The sequence below is a fragment of the Macrobrachium nipponense genome, chromosome 25 (assembly GCF_015104395.2).
Source record: "Macrobrachium nipponense isolate FS-2020 chromosome 25, ASM1510439v2, whole genome shotgun sequence".
Taxonomy (NCBI): domain Eukaryota; kingdom Metazoa; phylum Arthropoda; class Malacostraca; order Decapoda; family Palaemonidae; genus Macrobrachium; species Macrobrachium nipponense.
The window spans coordinates 76,676,744-76,698,146 of record NC_087214.1 but is presented as its reverse complement, the minus strand read 5'-3'; the positions used below and the strand labels follow the sequence as shown (position 1 = coordinate 76,698,146).

General features: G+C 37.0%; 1 pseudogene; it reads right to left on the bottom strand.

Annotated features, from left to right (window-relative positions):
• Positions 1–613: 613 nt before the first annotated feature.
• On the bottom strand, positions 614–2,312 carry LOC135199116 (protein gustavus-like; annotated as a pseudogene).
• Positions 2,313–21,403: the final 19,091 nt, after the last annotated feature.

The window sequence follows — 21,403 nt, the reverse complement described above, 5'->3', positions numbered from 1 at the left end:
ATGACTATTATACCCATAAATAGTTCTTTTATTTACTATTGTTATAGAAATAATAAAATCCGTAATATTTTTTAAAAAATATAATTTTTGGGCAAGTTTTTCGTTTATTAGTTTCTTAAATGAATCAATATTATTTAATAATAATAATTTATCTTCTGGATAATTCATATAAAAATAGGGATAAAATCATGAATATGACAACATACCGAATTACCCGAGACATCTACACCAAACATTCGAATAATTGGTAAACGATGACTATTATTAAACCCCAATGCTTGAGGTGAACTCCCTGTATAATCATCCAAATCTATATTAAAAAATAGAAATGATTTATTCATTATTGTTGGGGGCAATTCTTTATTGCCATTATTATTATCATTATTATGTACTGATAATTTTCGCTTCATTATTATTATATTGAATGAATTATAACAAAATGATTGCTTTTATTATATACTCAATTTTATTTTTTTTATATAAGAAAAAGTCAAATTTCACTCAGCGCTATTAATTACGAGGAATATAGTTACAAATTTAAATATTATTAAATTTATTTTTTGTGCATATAAGTAAGAAAATATTTACAATATATAGGCCATGAGTTCAATTCTCATGCCTTCCAGTGGGGTGTGAAAGTTGTGTATTTCTGGTGACAAAAGGTTCACCCATGACGTAGTTCGGATGTCACGTTGGTGCTACGAGAGCTGGCCTCCCCGTGGTACAGCAGGTACTGAGTAACAGACTGAGGTAAATTTAGCTCCCATAAACGAGTCAACCTTTGTTTACCAACAGCGTGTCGTATTATCCAGCGACATGAATCCATCAAAGGTAGCGGTGCCGCTATGGATAAAGAAAAATAAAAAATTGAGTTCATAAATATTCTGATGCATCAAGGAAAGGCCTTATCTTGGAAATTTAATTTTTCTTTTCTATTCTCACAACATTAAGCACAATTCATTCTGGAAAAAGTAAAAAATACTGCAATACTTACGATCTAGTCCACCTATGTATCTGATAGAAATTTCACAGTTGCCCCATACAGCTGAAACTATAGGAAAAAGCTTCTTGCCTTTCAGGTTACGAAATGCTACTCCCAAATACTGACCCTCTACAACAAATGCCAACGTTCCTTCGTCCATATCTAAGACAACTGAAAATAAGATATAGGATGTCATTTTAAGTTGGGTAATAACAAAGTGGAGAAAAAGGTTCAAATATTCTTATAATAAGGCAAAGTGTTTTGCAATCACAATAAGGATAATAATAACCATCTACTTACCATAAAATTTATCTGGGACAACGAAGGTCTCATTGTTGTTTAATAATGAAGGATAAGTAATGTCCGGGTTGCCTTGCCTGGCATTGTGATACAACTTATTACGGCCTAGGTCCCAGCCCCATGACTGGTCATTACTGCCTACCAAACCCTGGAAGGGAACAATAAGGATTAACTCACTATTGCACACTTTCTTTAAATGTGTTGTGCATACTGGAGGAGGGAAAACTTTGTTCAAATAACTAGGTGTGTGGACATGTACATAACACTTAACTGGTATCCCTGAGAATGTAAAGGTGCTTCATTAGTGGCAACCCCTACAATAGCGTGTGTACCCCGTTGCCGAGTAGACCAGTGTATTTCCCATAAATGTAGACCTTTTGTATAACTAACTTTTCCTCTTATACCATCTGTACTCTGGGCAACAGGTTGTCGATGGAACGTCATTTTGTCATCCTGTAATAATACCACAATAAGAATTATATAAAGTAACACTAAAAAATTTTAGTTAAATCATAAATATTACAGTTTAAACTGAAATGAAACAGTCAAATCTTAACTTCGTGAAATGCTGCCTACATATACTACACCTTGACAAAAATATTGAGCGATCTGTCTTCTGCATTCCATGCGTGCTTGAGTGAAGCCTCTCGTGGGATGGGCGGCATCTTGAGGAGGAAGTCTAACCGTTTGGGGCAGGTATAATCCGAGGACATTATTTATATTATAAATAAATAAATAAATCAAATATAAAAACATACACATACAAATACTACAGATATAATTTTAAAAAATATAAAAATTGAGTGAGTTTTTCGTTTATTCGTTTCTTAAACGAACAGTGCAAAATGCTAATTCAACTACATAAATTCCTCGATATTATAGCACAATTGATAAAAGATTTTACTTTGGAACGTAAAATTCCCTTCACTGCAAAAAAGTTCGTTGTCTTGCTTGTATGATCACGAAACAATAACTACTGAATAACCACCGGTTCCATGTAACGTATAAAACACCATACAAACAAACATACAAACATGGAATTAATTAATTAGTAAATAAATATACATAATAATATATATATATATATAATAATAATAATAAAATCTCATCCCCCAGTTAATATGTTTTCATTGTTCAGATGTTTCATTTTATCCAATTTTTTTAGTGGGAATATATAGTTATTACAAAAAAGAATTATTAGATTTAAAATTATAGGTAAAATAAAAAGCTGATATTCGACTTAATAATTTTTTTTATTTAATTTCAAATAGTAATGATATTGAAATAAGTACAAAAAAATTTGGTATATTCCAAGTATGTTGTAAATATTTAATTATTTTATTTTATTATATCTAATATTTTCTTTTGTTTTGAAAGAAGTATATACAATAATCAGTGAAAAAATCCTGGTATTGAATAATAATTTTATTAAATTCATGTTTTTATCACATTTATTATTTTTTATAAATAATATTAATATAATATATATATATATATATTTTAATTATTTATATTAATATTTTTTCATTAAATTATTTTATTAAGGTATATTTTTCATATATATATAATTATTATATATATCTTTATATATATAATATTTATTTTGTTTAGATTAATTTTTATTATATTATTATATAGGTAATATTAGTTTATATATAAAAATAAATATTATTAAATTATTTTTTATTCTTTATTATATTTATTTTATTAATTAATTAATAATATAGATTAATTAATTAATAATATGTATATATATTATAATAATATTATTTATAAGCAAATAATAAATTATGAAAAACGTTAATTTAATAAAATTAAGAATTATTCAGAAATTTCATTCATCCGATTTTTTTTTGGCGAAAAAACATAAACTCCACCATTAAAACCACTAGTTTTTTTTTTGGACCCAAAGTTGGGATTTTTTTCTCTGGCATTGTTAGTTTTTGTTTTTTTTAGGGTAAAAAATTTATTTTATAACTTGGATCTATTTTTCGATAAAAAATGCATTTTAACTATTAAGTCGATATTTCTTTTGCTACAACAGGCATAGTTTTTTGTTATTATTTCATTTTTTTTTAATAATATAACTTTTTAATTATTCTATAATATTATTATTATATATAAATAAATACTTTTTACTAAACAAATAAATAAATATAAGAAAATATAATAATACCCATTTTTACATTATATACAATTTATAGTCTTGTATAATAAACGATAAACTGTAAAAGTAATATTTTCTTTGAAAGATAATAAATTTAACCATTTCATAATATTAATATTACTGTTATTAATGCATATCTTTATACATTTCTTGGATATTGAATTTAAAAATTATTATAATAAAGGCTTGCATTAAAAGACTGCCTTATTGTTCTAACTGGATACTTAGTTTGTGGTGGCGAATACGCCCTCATATCTTCATTGTATCACAGTGAACCAAGCGCCCCCCCCCCAATTTGAAGATATAGTTGGTAGATTATATAGTGTCGGGAATGGTGATAATTTTTGAAAAAAATCAATTCTAACCGTTGTTTTCGTAACAAAGGATTTTTGTATGGATTATATAGTGTCGGGAATGGTGATAATTTTGAAAAAAAATCAATTCTAACCGTTTGTTTTCGTAAAAGGATTTTACCATCAAGTTTTCCCGGTTCAGAACCAAAAAATTATAAAAAAGAAGATAAAAGAGATATACTATTACTCATAATGACTGTCACTACTAACAACTTATTTTTGTTTTGAAAATATTTTGAAAATTTAGATAACCACGAAAATGCTATATTGGGTAAAGAATGTTTATTTAATATATTTAAATTATTGATGTTAGCGGCAGAGGATAAAACTTTGGAAGAAATAAATCAACAAGAAAAGACAAGAAATGCGATCATCAACGAAGTGAACAATGCGTTACCATCATCGTTTGAAACAAAAAACATTGTCGTGTATTTTCCCTCAAATTGTCGCAGACGACATTGATATTAATTTTGTTGATAAAATCAAAAATATAATGCATGCAAACAATGCAACAACGTTTAAAATAGTAATTAATAATGAAGAAAATATTGAAGATGAAACAAAAAATGATACAATTGATGCTACTCATTTATTAATGAAATATATATTTTATTCTAAAAACTATAATGAATGGTTTTTAAAATGGAAAATAAATCCATTTGTACTGGAAAATACTAGAGATTTAAATTTTTCCATTTCACCCAATGAAGAAATAAAAGTGCCAATGATGAAAAGGACCTTATACTACTATAAAAACGTCATGTCAATGAATTTTGGCGATTTGACATGTAACGTTATCGTTTTTTTTCCATATACGACCAATGGCGTCGTTATGTTGACCATTTTACCGAGTGAAATATCTACAGCTAAGGAATTAACCAATCATATTATCCCCAATATGGGTAATGTTATAAAAATGATAAATGAATCAGGAGTAGACATCCGTTACGATAATATTTATATGCCAAATTTAAACAAATTTGAACGTTTCTTACAAAGAAATTAAACGGCGCGTTAAATAAATACCCGAATTAAGTTTATTCATAAAAGATGGAGCGAATTACCACAAAATGTTTAAAAAGGATTCTATTTGCGGCCAAAGCATGCGGTTTATTTATTTTGAATCGAAGGTGGAGATTGAAAATGACGAAACTGGAACGAAAGTTAAGGCTGTGGGGTTATGTTGTATGACGGATTCGTGTTGCGTTCAGGTTCAGAATAACATTTATTTAGATAGACCCTTTGTATATTGTATATGCGATGAAATAAATTAATAGAAATGTTATATTTGGGCACAATTACAAACCTGAATATGAATGAAAATATTTTTGGATAAAATCAAATTCTTTGGCAATACATTTTCCTAATATTGAGTTAATATTGTTTTAGTTAAAGGGCTTTTGTGTACTTAATGTCAAAGAAGCATCATTTGAACTTGCCATGGTGTATATGAATTTTTTATTGCGAATATATATTCAAAATCAATATAACAATGTTTATCTTTGAATGAACAATTAATTTTATAGTGAGTTTTTAAAATTAATTTTGCTAATTTCGATACGCATGTAATACTCTTTTTGAAAAATTTATATAAAAAAATGTAAAGATTTGAATCATCACAATAAAAGAATTTTGATAATTCTGCTATAGTATTACCGTCTCGAAAAATATGTTGTTTAATTAACTTTCCTATAGTTTGTCTATGAAGATGGCGATTTGAATTTGCCGTCACCTTTCTTTGAATCGAAAATTTATGACGTTGACGTTGACGTTGACAACGATGTCTCTTAAACAAAGGAATGATATCTTCAGCAAAAAGGTTAATAATGTCGTATATACCTTCAATTGAATTATTAGTAGATGATAATAATATTGCTAGGGTATGATTAATTACATTTGTATCTAAGTTTATTCCATCCTTTAGTTATATTCCTAATATATTTTTTCATTTCTTGCATACATAACTGTTCAATAGCATCAATACCGATATATTTTGCCATAGATCTTTGTCTTTTTTTTAATTAAAGGAAAGATTAATAAAATAATATAAGTGTGGTATATATATATATTATTATATATAAATATAATATATAATATATATTATATGTATTTATAATTTAATTAATTAATTCCATGTTTGTATGTTACCTGCCATTATATAAATGCGGGCATTTCTTATAGGGTGCCTTACTGTTCTAAACCGGAGGCCAGTCCAGCGGTGGTGTCTCACATCTTCACCTTCATTGTATTGTGAATCTACAACAGACGACTCTAAATCATCATCATGTTGGATACTAAAAAATAGTTGAAAGGAAAATTTGGTAAAGATTGCAAATTGACACCAAGGAAGTAGGAACAAAATTAACATATGTGCAGGAATCATGTGGACAAGTGCAAAAGCGAACGAGGCGAAGAATACAATGAATTGTGCCAAAGGCTAGATGAACTCGACAACGATGAATACTTCGAAACAATAGAGGGTCTCGAATTTCGTTATAAAATTCGTGTATTGAACGAAAAAATATGTGATTACTTGAAAGCGGATGATTCCGTACTGAGGGGATGCTCGAAGGTTTTTAATGAAGAATTATAATGAAGCTGTTAAGAGGGTAAAGGAGTTATTTAATGAGTTTAAACAAAAGACAATGGAACAAATTAACATTAGTCAGTTCCGGAATGGGATAGGATATGTGTTTCTTGGTATTGATGGTAATGAAGACCTTGTTGAAGCATTTGAAAAAATAAGTGTACATATACCTGAAAGGGCGCGTGAAAAATTCGAGGAAATTAGAAAAAAAATATATGATCTTTATGAAGAATACGATGACGACTGTTATCAATTTGTTATGAAGGAGACAGCGCAGTAAATAAAAAACGAGCAGTAATCTGCGTTCTTTTCTTTTCCTATTATTAATAATTAAGGATAGTATTTTTTTTTATATAAAATTAATTAGTTTTTAAAACCTATAATTCTTTACCTTTCAAATAATAATAATGGAATAAGTATTCTTATCCGCCGAAAACCATACCAATTTTAAGTTAAAGGATAACGCATTAGCTTAAAATTAACATTATTAAGTTAAACGCTCAAAGATTTTACGTTTAAACTAAATCGTCATTTTAGTCGCCCATTAGACCTAAAATGCCATTTTCTATTATTAGTTACACATATATAATTATATATATAATATATATAGATATATATATATATATATAAGTAGATTATATATACATATATAATATGAATAAAGTTATAGTCACGAACGAAAATTCAAGTACTGGATGTGCCAAGTGCTTTCATCTTATTACGAAGTCATAGTCTTAGCCACTGAAGATCTACGGAAGCAAGGCTCCACGTTGGCAGAGTGGGGAATCGAACACAGGCCAACTGAATGGGTAGGCTAGCACGTGACCCACTCGTCCAACGAGGAACTAAAGGGATTGAAAGAAAGAATAAAGAGGATCACTAAAAAGTAGATTAAGATTTTAATCTGTTGGCTGTTCTGTGACCTCCCGACATCTTTGTATTCCCTTCTGACTTATACCCACCATATATATAAATAGCCTCTTGCTTCTGTATATCTTTAGTTGCTTTGACTGTCCCAAGTACTTTCATCTTATTACCAAGTCATAGTCACAGCAACTAAAGATATACAGAAGCAATAGCCTATTTATATATATATGGTAGGTATAAGTCAGAAGGGAATATAGGGTATATATATAATATATATATATATATATATATATATATATATATATATATATAGATATATATATATCAGGTATTAAAGGCCCATTAATACACTCAGGTATAAAGCTAATGAGTATATTTCGGTAGACTGACTCCCACCCTTATCAGGTACTGAATGATAGAAGAAGTTACATTGGCGAAATATACAGTGGGAGATATGCCCTTAAGTGATGTCTGGGGTCACTGCCAATCTGGTGTTGGTTCTTTTAATTGCCTTAATTTGCTTCATTGTTGCCTTAGGGAAGTTATTGTCTATATGGTCAGAGTCCAAGGCTCTATTAGATAGGTTGATCCTATTATCTTGTTGTTTTATCAGTGAAGATTCTACCACCTGACATTTGTGTCGACAGCTGCCTTTGTATAAAATTCGGGATGAGTTCCAACCCATGGTATGGTTTTTGTTATTTATATGATGAAAAATTGCTGAGTATGTCGTCCATATCTAACTGAGCGCTTATGTTGAATTAATCTTTCAGAGAGATTTTCCTGTGAATCCATTGTATGACTTATCCCAATCCCTACAGGGGATTTCATAGACTCCTACATCTTTAGAAACAGGTTTCAGCTGAATGTTAATTAAGGATTTCCCCAATGTATTCGGATAAGTGAAGATGAAAGGGTTGGAGCAACCTAAGGTTTGTGTGATCTCTCATAAATTATCCAAGTGAATTTTTCCTTTTCTTTGTTTTCTGGGGGGTTTGTAAAAAATGCTCTTTGCTTTAAGTATAGCATTTTCTGTTATGTGCTTGGAGTATTTTAACAAGATAAGTTGATTCCTGATTGTTTCAAGTTATTTGTTAAGAAAATCTGAGGTGCAAATTCCCAGGGTTTTAAGAAGTAAGTTACTTGCTATGCAGAGTTCAACAGAAATATCATGATAGCTGTAAAAATGTATGTATGAAAGTGAGAATGTCGCTTTCCAGAAGACAATGAATTACATTATTTATACATTATTCATCTGTCTGGTTTATTTGTATTTCTGTGCAAGAAGTTCATGTTCTCCAAGTCTTTCATGTGGTTTTTTTCCTCAGCTGTCCTTGGCCATGCTGATGACTGATTTTAGCACCTAATATGAATGTTAAAAATCTCAAGTTATTCTGATTTTTATCAATACTTCATTTTCTAATTTTGCGGATGGGAATGTGTGTAACTATATGTAATGTATGCGTGTGTTTAGGTGTAGAAGCATATGCCCTTTAATGTATATCTTTTTGAATTGTATATTCTTTTATTATGTAGTCTCAGTGCTTGGCCTGTGGCCTAGAGCTGGCACACTCCATTTCATTTTGATCCTTCTGGCTACCCTTTCGACTGATTTTATGTCCTTGTCTGTTTTGTTCTTAATCGTGTTTAAATAATGACCTATTTGAAATATAGTTTTCTGTTGAGGCATACTATTGGTGAGGTTAGTATCAAAAGGGCATTTGAAACAACATGAATGTCATAAAGGAATAATCTCAAATTAAAATAAAGGATTGTGAATTTGCAAGTTTGGATGCAACTTCATTGTTTACCATTGTACCAGGCAAGAAGATGGTAGAAATAGTAGGATATGGAGTAAGGAATTTACACATGTAGCCTAGAACATGGTGGTGTGATCAGACTGATGGCAGCAGTTATCAGCATCTGTGTTTTAATGTGGGGAAACCATTATATAAAAACAATGGTGCTATGGAGAAGTTATGGAGTTTTCCATTTGACGTGTGTGAGAGAGAGGAGAGAGAGAGAGAGAGAGAGAGAGAGAGAGAGAGAGAGGGTAGGGGGGGGGGGTAATTGGTTGGATGGTTAATGACTGTATTGGCTTTTGGTGAGTTCTGGGTTGTCTTCTGGAGCTGTTGATTGTTAGAGTTCTGTGTTTTGAGGTTTTTTTGGTCAGTCTTTGGTCAGTCTTGGGTTAGAGCCTGTGACAGTCAATAGTGTCAGGAGCAGTTGGTTGAAGGCATTGATATTCAGCTGAGATGTGTGTTTTTGTTTGTTATTTGGTTGTTGTTAAGTTAGTGTTTTTTGCTTAGAGTTGTTGTGCCTATGCTGTTGTGATTTTTTGTGTTGTTTGTGCAGTGGTCTTTTGTTGTGTTGTTGAGTTTTGTGTTGTTATATGTGAGGTTGTGGTGGTTGTGTTCCTTGGTTGTTTGCTGTGTTGGTAGGTTGTGGTTGTGTTACTTGGTTTTTGCTGTGTTGTTAGGTTGAGGTTGTGTTCCTTGCTTGAGTGCTGTGTTGTTGAGTTGTGGTTGTGTTCCTTGGTTGTTGCTGTGGTTGTGGTTCTTGGTGGTTGTTGTTGGTGTCTCAGCGGCCTTGACCGGCGGACCGAACAGCATATCCCTGGAGTATCTGGAGTTGGTAAGTACATGTGTTTTGTGTTTGGTTTTTTTGTTCTGTGTTGGTATAGGTCAATTGTCCTGCGTGAATTCTGTAGTGTAAAGAGGAAAGTGTGACAGATTGTGAGTTTGGCAGCTGGATTGATTAGGTTAATGGGGGGGGGGGGTTTTGCCACCTGTATTTTTTAGCTTGTGATCCCGCCACATTATTTTTTGGCGCCAGAACAGGGACTGTTGGTGCGGCAGCTGCAGGACGATTGTGGTAGTGAGTTGTGTGATTGGTGGAAAAAGTGAGGATGGAAGGGTTGAAGGAGATAGAGAGGCGGAGGGAGGAGCTGAGGTTGGCGAGGGAAGCTAAGGAAATATTGGAAGTGGAGAATGAGAGGTTGAGGGTAGAATGTGAGGAGCTGAAGAGCGAGTTAGAGGAAATGAGAGGAATGCTAAGGAGTGCGAAAGTTGAAATGAAAGAAGAGGTGAAAGGAGCAGAAGAGAGAATGGTTGAGAAAATGGACGAAAAATTTGGGGAAATGATGAATGCAGTACAAGAGATGATGCAGAAATGATGAAGGGAATCATGGGAGAGGGAGCTGTAGGAGGTAGGCCTTGTGATGGGCCAGGAGTGGTAAAGAAAGTGAAAGAGCGAGTGGATGAGAGTACGAATGGCGAAGGTGATTTGGTTGTGATAGGTAAGGGAAAGAAGGCGAAGACACAGGATAAGGATAAACCTGAGGACAAGAATAAGAAGGGGGCTAAGGAAAAAAAGAAGACTAAGGGAAAGAAGGTTAGTAAGGGTGATGGACAGGATGAGACTAGGACTGAATACATTGGGGAAAGGGCTGAGAGTGATTTAGATAGTGGTGAGTGGGAACAGGTAGGTAGAAAGAAGAATGGTAAGAAGAGCGTGGTCAGGAGTATGGACGTGAGTATGGAATTGGATTCGCTGTATTCGAAAGAGGGAAAGAAGGGTCAGAATGGAAGTAGCGAAAGTGAGAGTGAGAGTGAGCAGGAAGTACGAGATATGAGAGAGGTACCCCGATGTGCGCAATATGAGGAATATGGTAGTAGGGACATAGGGGACTTTTTTTAAGGATGTGAGAGGTATTGTTAGGCAAAGTATGGGGAAAACAAGAGAGTCTGGGCAAGAGAGTTAGGTAGCTCTTTGACAGGATTTTTGTTGAGTATGTATGGGGTAATGATGAGCGTAGGGAATGTGCCGTATGAGTGTGAAAGCCAGGATTGTAGAACAGGCAAAGAGGTTAAAGAATAGCATTAGATATAGGAGAAAGCAAGATTTTGAAGAGGCAAGAATGAATGTTGGTGAGTCATTGTCAATGTACTATGTCTGTAGGTTAGAGACATTAGCCAGAAAGAAGTTTGGTGAGGAAGGGATAAACGAGTGTAAGGAGTTGTGCGGAAGTTGTTGGCGACTGTACCAGAGAGTATACGAGTTTATAAATCTGAAACGTAAGGAGAAAATGCGATGGATGAATGAAAGGTTGACATGGAACGACATTTTAGAAATAGTAGAAGATCATGAATTAGATAGGTGTATGAAAGAGAGTAGGAGTGTTAGTGTTAGGACTAAAGTAACTGAGGTTGTACCAGAGTTTAAGAGCTATAGGGAGGCAGTTTTGGAAGGGCCAAGGCGAATGGCAGAGCGAGTGGTTGATAGGAGCGTTAGGGCAAATAACATGAGTGTAGTTAGCCCAAAAAGAGATAGGAGTGCAAGTGTTGGAAGAGTAGGGTTAGTTAGTTGTGACCGAGAGCAGCAGTGTTATAGATGTGGTAAGCCAGGACACAGGAAGAATGAATGTCGTTGGGCATTAGGCGCGTGCCTCGGGTGTGGGCAAAAGGGGCATTTAGTGAGTGAGTGTTAGAAAGATATGGATATTAAATGTTATAGGTGTGGACAGGTAGGGCACATAGCTAGTGGATGTCGGGGTACCAGTATGAGAGTAGTTTACAGCAACTGAGGAAAGAACGGGCATTTTGCTATGGATGTGTTAAAGGAACAGCGTTTGGGGCGAAGTGTGTTGAATGTGGAATGGAAGGTCAGTGGCGAATGTGGTGTAGGTGAGAGAGGATGAGTCAGGCTGGGAATTCGGGAAACTAAGTGAAAAGGGGATTCAGTTTGGTGGGTTCTCTAGTATGCGACAGTATGTTCGGGAGAATGTGATGAGAGAGTGGTTTGGGATGAATAAATGTGAACCGAGCATCAGTGAACAAATGGGTTTGGGAGATCGGCAGTTAGTGTTGGTTGAGTATGGAAGAAAGCGGAAGAAGGTGAGGAAAGGGAATGAAAGGGAGATATGTGAACTGCATGATAGAGGGGTTAGTGTTGGGGTAAAAATGGTGGATAAGGCGTGTAATACAGATGACTTTGAGGGGAGGGATAATACATATAGCGTGTGTGGGTTTGAATTGTCAGTGTTTAGTGAAGTTTCACCAGGAAGGTAATCAGGTGGTAAGGATGTAGTTGGCAGTATGAATGAGTCTCTCTGGGAGTTTGGCAGGAGTGTAAATGAGGTAAGTGATTTGGTGGCAGGGTTACGAGAGATATTTGGACAAGAGTTGGAGGGGGTAGATGAGATAGTGAATGGGATCTGGGGAGGATGGTAGTGAGGGAGATGGTAATATGAGTCTGACTGGAAGTGGTCTGGGAGAAGTTGATGGCTGTGTAACTGAGAGTGTGTATGAGGGCATTCAAACAAGATCCAGGGGGGCTGCATCTGAGCATCCGTGGGTGTTGCGGAAGGCTATTTAGTGTGGGTGTTGTGAGTGAAAGGAGACGTCAAATGTAACAGGGGAGAAAATATGGAGGAGTTATGGAGTTCCATTTGACAACGTGTGTGTGTGTGTGAGTAATTGGTGGTTGAATGGTTAACGACTGTATTGGCTGTTGGTGAGTTCTGGGTTGTATGCTGGTGCCTTTGATTGTTAGAGTTCTGTGTCTTGAGTTGTTTTTTTTTTTTGGTTTTTTTTTTTTTTGGTCAGTCTTTGGCCAGTCTTGGGTAAGAGGCTGTGACAGTCAATAGTGTCAGGAGCAGTTGGTTGAGGGCATTGATATTCAGCTTAGTTTGATTTTGTTTGTTATTTGGTTATTGTTAAGTTAGTGTTGTTTGCTTAGAGTTGTTGTGCCTATGCTGTTGTAATTTTTTGTGTTGTTTGTGCAGTGGTCTTTTGTTGTGTTGTTGAGTTTTTGTTGTTATATTGAGGTTGTGGTTTGTGTTCCTAGGTTGTTTGCTGTGTTGTTAGGTTGTTGTTATATTGAGGTTGTGGTTGTGTTTTCCATAGGTTGTTTCTTTGCTGTGTTTAGGTTTTGGAGGTTTTTTTGTGTTCCTAGGTTGTTTGCAGAGTTGTTAGGTTGTGGTTGTGTTCCTTGGTTGTTTGCTGTGTTGTTGAGTTGTGGTTGTTTTCCTTGGTTGTTGTTGCGTTGCTGTTGAGTTGTTGGGTTGTATTCCTTGGGTGTTGTGTTGTGTTTCTTGGTGGTTGTTGTTGGTGTCTCAGCAACCTTGACCGGAGGACAGCACAGCATAGCCAGGGAGTATCTGGAGTTGGTAAGTACATGTGTTTTGTGCTTTTTTTTTTGTTCTGTGTTGGTATAGGTCAATTGTCCTGCGTGAATTCTGTAGTGAAAGAGGAAAGTGCGCCATCGTTTGAGCCTTTCGGTGAGCTTGGCTAACATTTTTAGTGCATGGTCTTATGTAATCTCGAGGAAATTTCATATAGATTTATGGCAATATGTTGTTTTTGAATTATTATAACCCATTATCTACAAAATTCATGTTTGACCTTTTTTTGGATGTCATCTTCAATTTTCGGCATAAAATATAGATATTTTGCCCATCTGTGCAAATTCTAAGCCTGCATACATTATATTTTGTTTAATTATTAACACAAATGATGACTGAGATGTTTGTATCATGAAAAAAGTCATGGCATTCAATATTTTGAATGACAGGACATATACAGACCTCTAAATCAAAGGTGGTGGCTAATTTCATGAGAATTTGTTCATTTGCTGGAATGCCTTGGTGTCATGGTAATCGTTTTATAGCGAAGAATTATATATTAAAGGAAAGGAAAATGCATCTTCTTCGAGTAGGTCTGCAGCAAGGAGGCATTCCCACAATGTTGGAGGCATCTGTTCTCATGATTGTTCGAGAATACTCAGGTGTGTTATGGAACTCAGCACGCACCTTCGCGTCGTTTGAAACGCCACATATTATGATGTAACTTTTCGTCTGGACCCTAAAAAGTTCTTGTTGGGAGACAATGACATTCGTCGGTCAATCTCCGCCCCAGTTCACATATTGTAAGGTTTCATTTTGTTATGTAAATAGGAGAAACCATTCTGCATTTATCTTTGTTAGTGAGCTTGTAAATAAACTACTGTTATGTTTGAGTTTCTTTCTATATTCGTATCCCCAGTTTCAATTGTTGGTGTCGAATCCTTTTTGCTTATTATAATAAAGAACCTGAGAGTAACACTTGGTATTAACGTTGGTTGGACTTAACAAACTCAACCAGATGGTTGTAGGTGACAATCATCCACAACTTGTGCGTGTATGACATGATGTGGATCTCTACAAACTTGCCTTTAGGCTGGTTTACCTACAGCCCGACACATATACCGACAAATGGATCGTTTCTCTCGGTTAGTTCCATATTGAATTATGTGCCTTGCGTTGTCTTGGGAAAACCGTTGAAGGAAGTGGCCTTGATGAGTTGTGGGGGGTCAATGGTGGCTTATATGGCACAGCTGTTGTCAGTCAAATAGTGAGCAGGAATTACTTCAGTCGAGCAGTTTGATGTCACCAAGTTACCTTGCAGGTATTTTCAGATCTGTACTTTGAGGCATTCTTTGAGGAAGATCCGGTATCTACCCTTGAATGAAAGATGCAGCTGTGATCATCTCGAATGTGTATCAAAGTGCACAGTAATATTGACAAATGTCAACATACCTTAGTGCAAAAGATTCATGAGCTCAAACAACCAAAAAACTGACGTGTGATTTTGACTCAAAATGCCAGAAGTACCAGATGTTTGGGTGGGTCCGGATGCATATGCAGCAAGTTGAGAATCTCTTGCTGTTCCAAAGTAGCACACCACGTATCATATGTGACATCTGATTGGCATTACTGGAAAATATATGTTGTGTTTTTCTCATACAATAGAATGTACTATGTGATTCACATTCCTGAAGATATTGCCCGTATGTACAGCCTAAAGGAAGTTCACCCTGATACCTGGAAAGTTTGTGAATGGTGGCTTTGTGGTCCAAAAGAGTGGAGTGAATTTCCAAAGCCATTAGAGTTGACCAGGCCCAAGAACAAACCAAACCAACAGAGCAAGAGGAGGAATCGACAGGATCCACACCAGTCCCCCAGAAAACCTGCTCAAGTATTGCATGAGTATAACTTGATCGTTTCACGTTTGTTTTCCCAAGGAAACTTGAAGAAATGTTTTGGTTTGGTTGGGCATCTTGATGTTTCCAACGCTGGCACCATGGATCATTGTCAATAGACAAAACTTCAGCAGCAGGAGAAACAAGTAAACTGCCTGAAGGAGGTTCTGCACCTATCAAATCCTTTTAAGGTAGGAGAAAAAAGTGATGGCACAAAATATAAGCTTGTACACATCACTGAGAAATCATCATCAAGGAAGATGTGCATGAAAATATTCTTGGCATGGTGGAACGTGGTTTATCTGCATATCAGAAATTTGTGGATGAACGAATTTGTGGTGATCAGAACCTCTGGGGAAAGATGACGAAGGTGAAATATTTACTCTGAAACGTCAACAACAGATCCACTTGCACAAAGATTGGAGGAAAACAAGTTATTTGAACGCGTCAAACTCACTGATGTCAAGGTCTTTCATTCCAGAATCCCAAACCCAGTCCATCTCCAGAAGATTGCTGACCTTTAAGGAAGGAACCTGTACAGCACATGCGAGTTTTCCCCAATCAGTCACTTGCTGATGACACCAGATGGCTTGTTGCATCCATGCAATTACAAATCACAGCTCATTCACTATCTGGAGATCCATGGATCAGCTGAAAATGACCAAGCTGATGCACCTTTACTGGACGACTCACCACTTGATAAGAGCTTATATTATCAGCGATGTTATGTGGAGACCTACCAGGGAATTTCATCAGTGCCATCAACTTCAAAAGTCACCCTTATTCGAAGTCCTACTTAGTGTTTGACCAATACTGCCGTTCCTCATAGAAAGACATAACAAGACAACATGCAGTGGTGCCAAGCTATCTAGGGGAACAGAATATAAAGTCGACAGAAAAACACGCATTAAAGATCTCAACAAGTTCCTCAGTAGTACCAAGAGGAAGGAGCTTCTGACAACATTCTTGTCTCAACAGATTGTTGTCAACTGCACAGCAGACAGCAGATGTAACCATTATCAAGATGTCAAGGTGTCCAGTCCAACACATCTGGCAGTTGTCATGCTACCAAGCATGACAAGGTGCATACATTGTTGATATACTATGCCAGTGAAGTAAGCAAACTTGGACTTACTGTTCACATCTACTCCAAGGACACAGAAGTGCTGGTAATTTCCATATACAATTTGGTAGCCTTAGGCGAGGATGCAGCTATGATAATCGGTGCTGGAACCAATTGACATGTACTGCCTTTGTTGCCTATCCAAAATGCACTTGGTGAGGAACGTGCTCATGCCTTGATGGGATTTCATGTCATAAGCAGGTGTGACAGAACTTTAAGGATATTTGGCAAGAACACAACTTTATGGTGGAAGGTGTTTATGGACTGTGGTGATGGCATTGTTGGTGCACTTGCTTATCTGGGACAGAAGAGTGAACCATCCTGTGAAATGGTGGGTCATTGTGGAGCCTTCATTTGCAAGTTACTTGGTCCAAAGAAAGTAGGTATTAGTCAAGCTGTGGTTCTCAGATGGTTTCATTTTCGTGTACTCAACACCAAACAAGGAACCGAGAAGCTACCCCCAACACAAGGATCATTGCATGAATATATTTGTTGGGCACATTACCAGTGCTTAATCTGGAGGCAGGCCTTAATTCCACAGCCAACAGTTCCAGCACCAATTAAATTTGGATGGTCCATAATTGACACTTTGGGACATTTCATTCCCAGGTTAAGCAGAATACCTCTGGCTCCAGATTCTATATTACAATTGGTTCAGTGTAAAAGCACAAAGTGTCAATGTAGTGGGCAATGTTCCTGCCATGAAAACCAAATGCCCTGCACAGAGTTATGGAAGTGTGATCCAGATGGATGTAAAAACTTGGCTGATGTGGGTGAAGGCTAATGGATGTAAAAACTGGCTGAGTGTGAAGCTAAAAACTGGATGTAAAAACTTGGCTGATGTGGACAAAGCTAGTGACGAATCTGACACTGAATGTGTATCAGATTTGACATGAACCTGTCTCAGAAACATAACATATTACTGTGTTTCTGTTTAAACAATCAAAGTGTGACATTTTTGCAACAGAGTTTAACTGTCATACTGTCATTTGATAAAAAAAAAGAATACCAAAAAATGTGTAAATCTATGGGAAGTAATAGTATTATATAAACGCATTTTACAATCGTTTCTTCTCACAGAATTTGACTTATGATAAAATAAAAAAATACTGGTTTACTCATTGCATTGATATGCACAAATATAGGATACAACACACTTCAAACCCTGATAGACCATCATACAGTTCGAAACTTGTGCAATTTGCGGCAAAAAATGTCAGTTTTGGCAGTACCGCACGATCTTCTTGAACCGGCTAAAAGAATATTATAATGATCTCAGAAAAAATGCCAAACACATTTTCCATGCTCCTAGTACTCCAGGCTAACAAAGAAGCACTTAGCAAAATCTATGTGAATATTCCACGACAGCCAAAAATGTGACATAGCAACATGTACTATTTCCAAGGGTGGTTTAAAACAGAGGAGGTGGGAACACTGAATGATGGGAACCTATATATCATGAGATGGGTAAGGTACATTAATGACATCCTGATTATTTGGAAGGGAGAAAGGGACTAATTGATAAACATTCCTAGACAACATAAGTAAAGTAAATGAATTAAGTTTATATTAAAAGAAGAGAAAAAAGGAGAAATTCATGTCCACCTCCACAAATCAGTCAACGATTGTTAACAAAATTGAGATAGTTTCCTACCCCAATGGGCTTCCTAACTCTTGGGCCACCTGGTAGCATAACTGCCACAAATATTCCGAAAAAGAACCCTAATCATTATTGAAAAAAGGCTCATGAACCCCCATACTACTTCAAATCAGAATGTGTCTCTTGTCCAAGAAAAAGCCAGCAGGACCAATTATCCCAACTGACATGTTTTTCTTTATATTGAAGGTTTATAAAGGCCATCAGTGAGAACAGAGGCAGGGGATACTTCATTTCACTTCCGCAGTGCCCTAGGAATGGAACTTACACCATTACATATACCTAAGCCCTTTCTCCTTTGCAAGGGAATTGGGCAAATAAGCAATATTCTACTGATAACCCAGCAAGCAGTCTTTTGCACTCATTCAATCCCTATCCTTATCTTAGAGTTACCACAAAATGATCTATCAATGAAAAGCTATTAGGTCTGAGCCTTTAATCTACAGTTTAAGGAAGCATTCGTAGACAATAACCAAGCGTAAAGTAAAAGTAAAACTGGAGTGTCTTGTTCTGATTTTTCAATGTGGACAGTATAGTACTGCCTTCAGCACTTGAAGAGCAAACAAGCTTTGTATTTGCCACCGGAGAAAACACCTTCAATATGGATTATCCTGAGGTTTCCAAAAAGAAATTAATATTTAGTGAACATAAAACTAAATCCTACTCATTTGTTGTATACGGCCTCTAAGAGCAATTTATTTAGAGTCCAGATTCTCTAGATCTGATTGTCAAGAATAACTTGTTTTCCATTATAGGCATCAGAGCAAATGTTATTTATCAAAGCAAATAATTTGTGAGTATAAAATACTCATTAATTTTATATTTAAAGAACCCCATTATGCAATAAAAATTTTAATATATTTTCAGCTGATTTGGTTTACAGGTGATGAAGACAGTATACAGCTCTAGAGAAAGGGAGAAAAATGTTATTTTTCCTATCAATCACAGAAATATCTAAGATTCAGCAGAAAGAAATAATTTTTTTACGACAGATGGATCATTGTCGATAAGCAAATGGTTGTGGAAATGACAAAGGACACTTATGCCAAGACTCAAAACTCACCAGTTGTTGAAGTTGCTGTCATTGTTGGTGTGGTTGTTATAGGAATGGTAGTGCCCACAGAGGTACTGGTTGGAGTTGGCCCAGGTGTAGCTGTAGGGGTTGTTACCTCACTTGTAGTGGAACTGCTTGCCTCCGTGTTAGTGGTATTTGTGGCTATTTCAGTTTAAAGATATTGAAGGAATTAAAATTTTATCAAGTTTTGTCTAAAAAATAATAATTCTGACATATTGCAAAATTAGGTAAGATTGAAAAAATAACGAAGATAACAAAAGTAAACTTGCAGAAGCCTACCTAATATTATATATAATATATTATTGTGACAGTTGCACTGGACTGTGTTGGGTTCTTTAACCAACCAACCTACTATATATAGAGGATGACCTTTGTTAGCAATTGACAACACAAGTAAAATCATATCAATTTATTTAACACTATAGTAATTAGGATCAATTTAACACAAAAGACGGTATGCAAATGACATAAACAGCTTTCATGCTACATCTAAGCAAAACTGGTATAAAGGTGCTGAATGACGAGCCGGTCTTGACCCATCTACTAGAGCTGTGAGCTGTGATCCGCTGTAGGTTGCAAGAGTGGTGCCACGGACCCCAGGAATCGTAGACAACTTGCACCAAGAAGCTCGAACTGCGGTATACTGCACACCCAAAATGGTCACTGGAACAAAATACAGTTCACGAAGCATGGGAGCACCCAACATCACGTAGTGTTGGACAGAGAATGGCCCCGAACACTCGGTTCCAGTCTTGAAGACGTTGTGAGAGGTGGACAAAGAGGCAGGTAGAAGTGTACTGATTTTTATTACAGTCAATGGAAATATAAATATACAGCATGCGGACGGAAATGTGGTCACCGACCCGCGAGAGAGTATAAGTGGGTCGGCGAGACCCGATTTGTGTTTCTTGAGAGACATAAAATACAAAATATAAAAGTACACAATATGTGGTTATACAAGCTTTATACACTGACGGAAAGCCCGCTGAATGCTCTCTCAGGGGGAAGAAAGAACAACGCGAATGATGAATTATATACAGAGAAAATTATGAATAAGCGTTGTCCTTACAAATACTCCCCCCCCTAAGACAATAATTAGGTATGATTGTTGGCTGACTTCTTTGTACTTCGGGTAGTCACTCGCGGAAGCGAGCTGGACGGCGGAGGCGCCCTCGGTGCGGTTGATATTAGTTGTTGTGGTAGATCCTCGGGGTTTCCGGGGACGGGATGCCTCCCCTGAGGTATCCTCGGGGGGTTCGACGTCGTCTTTCGAGGGCGGCCGCGGCTACGGCTAGGAGGTTTGGCGATCGAGGAGTCGCTTTTTTCCGAGAAGATTGAGGCGCCCTATGGGATCCGCGTCTGCGAGGTCCTCGTCCATGAAGAAGGCTGGTTTCAGGCGATCGATTGTGACCCAGTCCTCGGCGACCGTTAGATGGATAAGAGATATGCCTTGTCAGTGCGTCGTAGGACGCGGAAGGGACCGCGGTAGGGTCTCGTTAGAGGCGGGCGGCGGGCGTCGTCCCTGACGAAGACGTGCTTTGCACGATGATAGGGCCTTCGGGAGGAAACGTTTGGTTCTGTCGGAGAAGGTTTGACGCAGGGCGTGAACTTCCCGCGGATTCCCGAAGCCTGGCGATGAGACGTCAGCGTCGTCGGCATTGGTCGGGAAGAACTCGCCAGGGACTGTTAATGGCTCCCCGTATACCTTCTCCGCGGGTGATGCCTCGCCGTTTGCCCGCGGGGCAGTCCTGAGACCGAGGAGGACCCACGGTAGTTGGCTCTTCCAATTTTCGTCGGTGCAGCGCGCCATCAGGGAAGCCTTGATCGAACGGTGGACTGCTCTCCACCATGCCGTTAGCTGCTGGGTTGTAGGCGGTGGTGGCATGTAGCGACGTTCCCATTAGGCGGGCCAGGGCAGTCCACAACTCGACAGGAAACTGGTCCGCGGTCTGTCGTGATTTCGTCTGGCACTCCGAATCGACTGATCCAGCTGGCGAGGAGTGCTTCGGCACATGCTTTCGTGGTCGCCTCCGACATCGTGTTGCCATCGGGCCATCTGGTGGAGCGATCGATTACCGTCAGGAGGTACCTGGCGCCTTCCGACGGGGGCAGGGGCCAACCAACGACGTCTATGTGGATGTGGCCGAATCTTCGTTTCGGCTGCGGAAATTTCCCCACGCCTGATTCCGTGTGTCGACTGATTTTGCTAGTTTTGGCAAGGCAACGCAGGTCCTGGCCCACCTGAGGGAGTCCTTCCGAATTCCATGCCAGAC